This window comes from Tachyglossus aculeatus, chromosome 4 (genome assembly GCF_015852505.1).
Source record: "Tachyglossus aculeatus isolate mTacAcu1 chromosome 4, mTacAcu1.pri, whole genome shotgun sequence".
Classification (NCBI taxonomy): domain Eukaryota; kingdom Metazoa; phylum Chordata; class Mammalia; order Monotremata; family Tachyglossidae; genus Tachyglossus; species Tachyglossus aculeatus.
In genome coordinates, this window is record NC_052069.1 from 14520454 (window position 1) to 14531791 (window position 11338).

Here is an 11338-nt window from a genome sequence, read left to right on the forward strand (position 1 = left end):
GAGGGCAGGGTTTGGGAGGGAAGACAAGGAGTTCAGTCTTGGACATGTTGAGTTTTAGGTGGCGGGCAGACATCCAGATGGAGATGTCCTGAAGGCACGAGGACATATGAGCCTGTAGGGAGAGGGGGAGAGCAGGGGCAGAGATGTAGATTTGGGTGTCATCAGCATAGAGGTGATAGTTGAAGCCGTGGGAGTGAATGAATTCACCGAGTGAGTGTAGATAGAGAACAGAAGGGGACTAAGAACTGATCCTTGAGGAACCCCTACAGTAGGGGATGGGAGGGGGAGGACGAGCCCACAAAGGAGACTGAGAATGAACGGCCAGGGAGATAAGAGGAGAACCAGGAGAGGAAGGACTAAGCGATTAATACCATAATCATTATTATTATTATTATTACCCTTGCACTTGGACTTGCAACCTATATTTACCCAGCTTCAACCCCACAGTACTTATGTATGCATCTTTAATTTATTCATTGATAGTAATGCCTGTAATCTCCTTTAGACCTAAGATCACTGTCAGATGGGAACAGGTCTACTGACTCTGTTTTATTATACTCCCCCAAGTGCTTTGTACTATGCTCAGCAAATAATAGGAGCTCAATACATTGATTGATTGGGCTTAATTTGGGTTAGCACTCCACAGTACCGCCAGTGATGCTGTTCATTTGGGAAGGAGATTTCAGCCTGGAGAATTGTCTTCAAGGTTCTTCTCGAATTGGAGAAATTCAGCAAGGCTGTCACCATGCCGCACATAAAAAACCTCATTCTGAGGAAATGAATTACATGGCCAATTGGCAGAGCATAATCAGAAATCTGAAATTCTTCAATCACTTAAAAATCCACTCTACAGTATATACTCTAAGTAGATTTCAAAGAAATGCTTAAAGAAAGCAGGTGGGCCCTGGCAAAAACATTAGTGTTTTCTGTTGGATTTAAGGAAGAAATATGAAGTCCTCTGATCTATGCCTATGTCGTGTGTGTGTGTGCATGTATGTTTTGGGGGGTGTTTGCCACTGACAGTTCTTCACTTAAAATAGATGGGTTTGGAGAGACAGACTTTAATAGGGCCATCAAATGATTTATAATGGAATTTAATTACCAGTGCTACCGTAAACATCACAGACACAAAGTTCTAACACAGAAGCCTCTTTAAATTTCCACAAGAAATGGTCCATTAGACTTAGGCCTCATTTCATATTTGGAAACGATGACAGAATAGGAAATTAAATGAGAATGTTCTAAAGATAGACTGGCCACATATCCCTGTTTGCTCAGGACTATCATAGACAATTTGGGAAAAATATAGTCAGTCCAACTACATCGTGTGTTTAAAGTGCTCAATGCATACTATTGATGATTGATTGATTTCATTACATGTCTTGGATAGATAAATATTTTAGAATCAGGCAATGTTCTTCCCCCAACATGCATCTGGCTGGATAAAATATGACCAACAAGGCCGAGAAAGTAGTTATAGCAGCGGAAGACAAGGTTTCGCACAGATACCTGTTGAAGGGTGAGCACTGTAATGTGAGTTTTCTATAATCCCAGATTCCCTCAGAACATAACTATGGTGTCCAAGCGGAACAGACTGCAAGAATTAGGTCAGTCAAGCATTTAAGCAATCAATGATATGGAGTAAATGATTACTTTGTGCAGAACACTGTTATAGGCACTTAGAAGAGTACAATACGATAAAGCTGGAAGACACATTCCCTCTCCACAGGAGCTTAAAATGTAGATGAGGAGCTCACAGGATGGCTGTATTTCATTTTCATTTCATTTCAATTGTATTTATTGAGCGCTTACTGTGTGCAGAACACTGTACTAACTGCTTGGGAAGTACAAGTTGGCAACAAGTGGCTGTAGACATTCATTCATTCATTCAATCATATATATTGAGCACTTACTGTGTGCAGAGCACTGTACTAAGCGCTTGGGAAGTACAAGTTGGCAACATATAGTGATGGTCCCTACCCAACAACGGGCTCACATTCCTCCTTCCTGGGACAGGAAATATAATGCATTAATGTTTATTTCCCCTTCTAGACTGTAAGCTTGTCATGTGCAGGGAATGTGTCTACCAACTCTGTTATAATGTTATATTGTATTCTCCCAAATGCTCAGTACAGTGCTTTGCACCCAGTGAGTGCTCAATAAATATGATTGATCAACAGTATCAAAGTTATTTGTTAATAATAATGATACTTGTTAAGCACTTACTATATGCCAAGCACTGTTCTAAGTGGTGGGGTAGATACAAGTTAAACAGGTTGGACACAGTCTCTGTCTCACATGGGGCTCACACTCTTAATGTCCATCCAAATGAAGTAACTGAGGCTCAGAGAAGTTAAGTGAGGTGCTCAAAATCACACAGCAGAAATGTGGGGGAGCCGTCATTAGAAACTGGGTCCTTTTGACTCCCAGCCCGATGCTCTATTCACTAAGCCATGCTGCCTCTCTATTTGTTGAGCACTTACTGTATGCAAGGCATTTTACTAAGCTCTGTACAACATGTGTGCATAGCACTCTACTAAGCACTGTACAACATAGCAGTTATACTATTTATTAAGAATTTACTGTGTGCAGAATATTGTGATTAGGAGAGTGTAGTAGAACTGAATGACACAATCCCTGACATCTAAGAGTTTATAATTGAGAAGCAGCGTGGCTCAGTGGAAAGAGCCCGGGCTTTGGAGTCAGAGGTCATGGGTTCAAATCCCGGCTCTGCTAATTGTCAGCCGTGTGACTTTGGGCCAGTCACTTAACTTCTCTGTGCCTCATCTGTAAAATGGGGATTAAGACTGTGAGCCCCACATGGGACAACCTGATGACCTTGTATCCCCCCAGTGCTTAGAACAGTGCTTTGCACATAGTAAGCGCTTAACAAATACCACCATTATTATTAAGGGGAGACAGCCATCAAAATAAGTTACAAGTAGGGGAAGCAGCAGAATATCAAAATGTGTCCATAAATGCCGTGGAGGTAGTTATGGACTTGTGGGTAGGTGGGGGATGAGATCAAAGGGCATTGAGATAGAATGCATAGTTGACACAGAAGGGAGGGAGGATAGGGTGCAGAGATGAGAAGTTAATCAAGAAGGCATGCTGAACGACCTATATTAGTATTGCCCATGCTCAGTTTCCCCTCTCATGATTCCGCCTGGTGAGTTTCCAGTACTCTACCAGTCTCTACAATTGAAAGGAGAGTCAAGCAGAGACATAGCCATTCCACTCCTAGCTTGGCCAGTGGCTAGCGAGTGGCAGGGAATCTGCTACAAGTGAAAACTCACCCGTGTTGGGCAGCAGCGGCGTGGGAGAGTCTATGGCGGAGACTCAAGTTCACTGCACAGAAGGAAGGAACGGTAAACCACTTCTGGATTTTTACCAAGAAAACGCTCTGGATCCAATACCAGAAAGATTGCAGATGGAGGTGGGGCGTTCTGGGAGAGATGTCCGTGGCGTCGCTACAGGTCAGAGACCACTCAACAGTGTAAAACAAGAGAAGACATGCCCAGTTTAGATCTCACAGAGTGTTTGGGGTCTTAAAACCACCTGATCCCACAAATAAAAATAATGGCATTTATTAAGTGCTTACTATGTACAAAGCACTGTTCTAAGTGCTGGGGAGATTACAAGGTGATCGGGTTGTCCCACAGGAGGCTCACAATCTTAATCCCCATTTTACAGATGAGGGAACTGAGGCACAGAGAAGTGAAGTGACTTGCCCAAAGTCACACAGCTGACAATTGGAGGAGTCGGGATTTGAACCCATGAACTCTGACTCCAAATCCTGGGCTCTTTCCACTGAGCCACGCTGACAAACCCACCCTCTCTCATAGACGTGAATAAGGAAAAGGAAACAATGGAAGTAATCTGGTCAGCGTAACTCAAGAACACCTAGAGAAACAGCGTGGCTTAGTGGAAAGAGCACAAGCTTAGGAATCAGAGGTCTTGGGTTCTAATCTCGCATCTGCCACTTGTCAGCTGTGTGGCTTTGGGCAAGTCACTTAACTCTCTGGGCCTGTTACCTCATCTGTAAAATGGGGATTAAGACTGCGAGCCCCACGTGGGACAACCTGATTACCTTGTATCTACCCCAGAGCTTAGAACAGCTTGGCACATACTAAGTGCTTAACAAAAGCCATCGTTATTATTGTTATTATAATATATATAATATTATTATATACATTATAATGTGTTATTATATAAAAAGGTAGCTGACAATGAAAATAATCTTTTGTGCCCACAATAGTGCTTAAAGTAAAAGGCAGTTTGTGTCACAGTGTTCGTTCGACATTGGGAATGTCGACACATTTTCCAAAAGGAGCATTTTTTTAAAAAATACTGCTTTAACAGTGGCTATATACGGAGAGTGTAAATACAGACAAAAACGGCTACTGTACCCAAGCCAAATCAGGAGCCGACAGAGCTGTGCAGAGGGGAAGATTTAGTTTGTGATTGTGATGACAACATTCAGATCTCATTAGAAAGCTTTGTTCCAGTACTGTCAAGCGAGGCAGTCTGCCCTAGACAGCAGGCTGGGGGGCAGGTGGAAGAGATGAAATGACCTGGCCAACGGCTCTAGAGAAGAGACATGAGGGAGCCAGAATGTTAACGACAATCTAGTTCTCTGCTTTTATTGCCCAGGTCAACCTTTTCACATTCTGCTCTCTTCTATCGCCCCTCTTTTCTGTCTCTTTACCATTTGGGTGAGTGGCAGTTCAGACACTAGAGGTTCGGAGGAAAAACATGTTCTAACGCCAGTCAGGTGGGCTCTTGAGTAGGTTTTTGCAGTAGTGGTGATGGTTTACACTGAGTCATCAATGAATCAATCAATCAATCGTATTTATTGAGCGCTTACTGTGTGCAGAGCACTGTACTAAGTGCTTGGGAAGTACAAGTTGGCAACATATAGAGACAGTCCCTACCCAACAGTGGGCTCACAGTCTAAAAGGGGGAGACAGAGAACAAAATCAAACATACTAACAAAATAAAATAAATAAAATAGATATGTACAAGTAAAATAGAGTAATAAATATGTACAAACATATATACATATATACAGGTGCTGTGGGGAAGGGAAAGAGGTAAGATTGGGGGGATGGAGAGGGGGACGACAAGGTGGCTGGTAGGGAAAGTGGATGCCGTTTGTAGTCCTAGAGTGGACTATTTCTGAGACCTCCAAAGTGGCATCTCTGAGACCCCAACAGTAATGGAGAACAATATGCTTCCACCATTCCTTAAACCAGTGCTCCAGGGGATATTAGGGATGGCTGAGTAAGAATCTCTCCATTTTCTTTCAAAGTAGAGTGGAAAAGCCAAAACCAACAAAGAACATCAGCAAAAAACTGATATCTGGGTATCCTCTGGCTATAAAGGCAGGAGCTGGAAAAGAGAAAGGAGTGCCAGGTCAGGACATATGTAGGTGAGGGTAACTGACTCCGGAACCAATGCAGAATTTGAAGCTCTGATGTCTGCGATTGCTGCTGCAATGCTGCATGGAGAAAGAGCCTTGGAACACAAATTACTAATGAAGATTAGATGGATGAAACCTACCAAACAATGGCTGCTAGACACAGCATGGCATAGTAGATACAGCGTGGGGCTGGAAGTCAGACGGTCATGGCTTCTAATCCCACTCCACCACTTGTCTGCTGTGTGGCCTTGCATAAGTCTTCCCTGTGCCTCAGTTACCTCATCTGGAAAATGGGGATTGAGACCGTGAGCCCCACATGGGACAGGGACTATGTCCAACTCAATTTGCTTGTATCCCGCCCAGCGCTTAGTATAGTGCCTGGCACATAGTAAGCACTTAAATACCACAATGATTATGGGGAAGCAGTGTAGCCTAGTAGAAAGAACATGAGCCAGGGAGCCCAAGGACCTGGGTTCTAATCCTCCCCCACCACTTTCATTCATTCATTCAATCGTATTTATTGAGTGCTTACTGTGTGCAGAGCACTGTACTAAGCACTTGGGAGGTACAAGTTGGCAACATATAGAGACGGTCCCTACCCAACAGTGGGCTCACTTGTCTGTTGTGTGACGTTGGACAAGTCACTTAACTCCTCTGTGCCTCAGCTACCTCACCTGTAAAATGGGGAATAAGACTATGCGCCCCATGTGATACATGGACTGTGTCTAACGTGATTGTCCTGTATTAGACTGTGGGCCCATTGTTGGGTAGGGACCGTCTCTACATGTTGCCGACTTGGACATCCCAAGCGCTTAGTACAGTGCCTGGTACATAGTAACACTTAACAAATGCTACTAAAAATGGTATTTAAAGAGTGCTGTGTGCTGAACATGTTCTAAGGCTTAGCACTGCACTAAGAGAGACTTTCATGCCCCAGGCGTGATGTGTCCAGCAACATAGAAAAAGTGGTTTTTCCTGCAGTAGGAAATAGAGCTCTGTGTGGATGAGGACAGGCATAGTCTGCTGGCCCAAAAGCAGGCTCAACCACATCCCCAAAGGGTGGGAGAAATAATAATAATAACGGCATATGTTAAGTGCCTACTATGTGACAAGCACTGTTCTAAGAGCTGGGGTAGATACAAGGTGATCAAGTTCTCCCACGTGGGGCTCACAGTCTTCATCCCCATTTTACAGATGAGGTAACTGAGGCCCAGAGAAGTGATTTGCCCAAGATCACACAGTGGACAAGTGGCAGAGCAGGGATTAGAACCATGATCTTCTAACTCCCAGGGCCGTGCTCTAGCCATTACACCACATTGCTTCCTAAAATAATAATAATGATGGCATTTATTAAATGATTACTATGTGCAAAGCACTGTTCTAAGCGCTGGGGAGGTTACAAGTTGATGAGGTTGTCCCACGGGAGGCTCACAGTCTTAATCCCCATTTTACAGATGAGGTAACTGAGGCACAGAAAAGTTAAGTGATTTGCCCAAAGCCACTTAGCTGACAATTGGTGGAGCAGGATTTGAACTCATGACCACCGACTCTAAAGCCCGGGCTCTTTTCACTGGGCCACGCTGCTTCTCCTTCTTATGGTGTGGCTGTTAATGCTGTTTCTTCACACCAACAACAGAAGGCAGTTAACTGTGGCTCCGGGTTTCTTAACTGACTATAGGGTGTGGCTGAAATTGACAGCAGGGAAAAGGTGCTGTTGAAGCATGATTTAGGAAAACAAGGTAATAATAGTAATGATAATAAATGACAATGATAATAATGGTAATAATGGCATTTGTTAAGCACTTACTATGTGCCAAGCACGGCTCTAAGCGCTGGGGTTAGATCACAAGGTCATCAGATTGTTCCCCGTGGGGTTCACAGTCTTAATCTCCATTTTACAGATGAGGTAACTGAGGCACAGAGAAGTTAAGTGACTTGCCCAAAGTCACACAGCTGACAAGTGACGCAGCCGGAATTAGAACCCATAGCCTCTGACGCCCAAGCTCAGGCTCTTTCCACTGAGCCACGCTGCTTCTCTATGGTAGATTAATGTAAAATCCAGATTGACGACCAAGTGGAGTAAGGCAGGTTAAGTGTTGGTGTCCACACAGGGCTGATCTGTCCTTTTGGAAGGAGACCACCTTCGACAATTATCCCTTCAAAAAGGAAACACTGAACAGAAGGAAATCTCCCTAAAACATGAGACACTCAGTGCTCGTCTCTGAGAAACATCCTTCATCAGGCCTCAACTTACATTTTTTAGTGGTAGTTGTTAAGCGCTTACTATGTGCCAGGCACTGTACTATTCAATGCAATTCAATTGTATTTATTGAGCACTTACTGTGTGCAGAGCACTGTACTAAGCGCTTGGGAAGTACAAGTTGGCAAAATACTAAGCACTGGGATAGATATAAAGTGATCAGGTTGGACACAGTGAATGTCCCTCACAGTCTTAATCCCCATTGTACAGATGAGGAAACAGACCCAAAGAAGTGAAGTGACTTGTCCAAAGTCACACAGCAGATGTCTGGTGGAATGAGGATCCAGTCAATCATATTTATTGAACACTGATTGAGTGCAGAACAATGTACTAAGTGCTTGGGAATGTAAAACATAAAAATAAGCAGTGACATTCCCTGCCCACAACAAGCTTACAGTCTAGAGGTGGGAGAGACAGGCATCAATACAAATAAATAAAATTACAGATATTTACATAAGTGCTGTGGGGCTGGGAGAGCAAAGGGAGCCAGTCAGGGGAGGTGGGAGAGACAGACATCAGTACAAATAAATAAAATTACAGATATTTACATAAGTGCTGTGGGGCTGGGAGAGCAAAAGGAGCCAGTCAGGGGAAGTGGGAGAGACAGACATTAATACAAATAAATAAAATTACAGATATTTACATACGTGCTGTGGGGCTGGGAGAGCAAAGGGAGCCAGTCAGGGCTGCTTGGAGGGAGTGGGAACTGAGGAAAAATGGGGCTTAGTCTGGGAAGGCCTCTTGGAGGAGATGGGCCTTCAGTAAGGCTTTGAAGGGGGGAGAGTAATTGTCAGATTTGAGGAGGGAGGGCTTTCCAGGCCAGAGGTAGGATGTGGGCCAGGGGTCAGGGGTGAGACAGGAGAGATGGAGGCCCAGTGAGAAGGTTAGCACCACAGAAGTGAAGTATGTGGGCTGGGTGGTAGAAGGAGAGAGGTGAGGTGAGGTAAAAGGGGGCAAAGTGATGGAAGGCTTTAAAGCCAATGGTGAAGAGCTTTTGTTTCCTATGGAGGCAGATGGGCAACCACTGGAGTTTTTGGAGAAGGGGGAGTGACTTCTCCTGAGTGCTTTTGTAGAGAAATGATCCGGGCAGCAGAATCAATCAATCGTATTTATTGAGCGCTTACTGTGTGTAGAGCACTGTACTAAGCGCTTGGGAAGTACAAGTTGGCAACATATAGAGACAGTCCCTACCCAACAGTGGGCTCACAGTCTAGAAGGGGAGACAGACAACAAAACAAAACAGATTAACAAAATAAAATAAATAGGATAGATATGTACAAGTAAAATAGAGTAATAAATAAATACATACAAACATATATACAGGTGCTGTGGGGAAGGGAAGGAGGTAAGGTGGGAGGGATGGAGGGGGGAGGGGGAGAGGAAGGAGGCGGTTCAGTCTGGGAAGGCCTCCTGGAGGAGGTGAGCTCTCAATAGGGCCTTGAAGGGTCCAGGATGAAGTCTGGACTGGAGTGGGAAGAGACAGGAGGCTCAGTGGTCAGCAAGGAGGCTGATACAGTAATCCAGGCGGCGGGCGGGGGGGTGGAGAGATAGTGATTGTATCAACATGGTAGCAGTTCGGATGGAGAGGAAAGGGTGGATTTCAGTGATGTTGCGAAGGTGGATTTGGTGACAGACTGGATATCAGGGTTGAATGAGAGAGAGGAGTCAAGGATTAGAACCCAGGTCCTCTGATTCCTAGGCCCATGCTCTTTCCACTAGGCCATGCTGCTTCCCTTGTATTGAGCACTTTCGTATTGAGCACTTACAGCATGCATAGCTTTATACTGTTGTCCACTAGCGGACTTGGCATGACTGACTCCATTTCGTGCATACCGACAGTAACCCTCCATTTTGTGCAGGCCGAGAGAACAACTCCTTTTTGTATGTTATGCAAGGCTCAACAGAATGTCTTCAAGGCCAGTAACAAGTAACACCTCTCTATGCAAGGTCGTAGGGCCGATAACAAGTAACTCCCATCTGTACAGCAAAGTTGTAAGGCCTATAGCAAGTAATTCTGGTCTGTACAAGGCTGTATTAACAGAGACCAGTGAGAATTCACAACCATCCTGCCGGTCCTCATTGGTTCCCTGAAGTTCCCCATCGCTCACTCCCACGTTGCCATAACTCAATAAAAGGACAGTGGGAACGCAACTCGGAGCTGCTTGTCGCTCGTCCCTCTCTCGGGAGGTGAACGGGCAAGTAGTCAACTTTCCTCCTTTCCTGCTCTATCTGAACTCATGTCTCTGAGTCATTTTTCCTATCTGCGTCACCAACTTGGGTTCCCGAACCCTGCGGCCGATTTACACCGGTTAACCTATTTTGCAACCTACTTTTCGATAACGATACTAAGCACTTAGGAGTGTACAACAGAGCTGATAGACGTGATTCCTTCCCTCAAGGAGTTTACAGTCTAGCAGAGGAGATACACATTAAGCTCTTAGTACAGTGCTCTGCACACAGTAAGCCCTCAATAAATACGATTGAATGAATGAATGAACATTGAAATAAATTACAGGTAGGAGGAAGGAACAGAGTTTGGAGATATGTAAATATGTACTGTAGAGGTAAAGGGGGATTGACGTCCTTAATAATAATAATAATAATAATGGCATTTATTAAGCGCTTACTATGTGCAAAGCACTGTTCTAAGCACTGGGGGGGATACAAGGTGATCAAGTTGTCCCATGGGGGGCTCACAGTCTTCATCCCCATTTTACAGATGAGGTCACTGAGGCTCAGAGAAATGAAGTGACTTGCCCAAGGTCACACAGCAGACATGTGGCGGAGTCTGGATTCGAACCCATGACCTCTGACTCCAAAGCCCGAGCTCTTTCCAGTAAGCCATGCTGCTTAGGGGATGAGAACTCAATTGCAGAGATCTATAGAACTCACGTGGCCCCACAAAAGAAGTCAGCAGAAGTTTGTACCTCTTACCTGGCTCTTGAGCACTTAATACAGGGTTCTGTGCAGTATTCGCTCAATAAATACCACCTATAATTCTAATTATTCTGATGGCTTGAACACCTGTCTATGTATTTTTATTGTCTATCTCCCCCTTCTAGACTGTGAGCCCGTTGTTGGGGAGAGACCATCTCTATATGTTGCCGACTTGTATTTCCCAAGCGCTTAGTACAGTGCTCTGCACACAGTAAGCACTCAATAAATACAATTGAATGAATGAATGAATGAACTCCATTCTAAGGGGCCCATTAAAAGGAAGCACACAGACCTGAGTGGAATGGAGCCGTGAATGAACCAGGTTTTAAAATGATAATAGCTATAAAGAGTACTCCCAGCCCCAATACTGAGATTTAATGATTGAATACAGAATGGGTCTTTTCCAAATTTTAAAGCAAACATAATGAATATGTAGGAAAAGATGAGCAAGATCCATCCCATAATGGGCTGGATTAGATGAGCTTTAAAATTAAAGGTACTGAGGGACATACTTAGACCAGACTTTTGAAATATGAGATTTTTTTTTTCCCACATTGAGCAATTAACCCCCATACAGTAATACCCCTGAGTCTCCAATGTGAAGCACTGGCATAGATGAAATACTGAAATGTGTTTGTCTGGGCATATTTCTGTTTTTCAGATTGAGAAAAAAACACGGTAATTGCTTAATGCCACGAGGAGGGAATAAAAATGTGAAT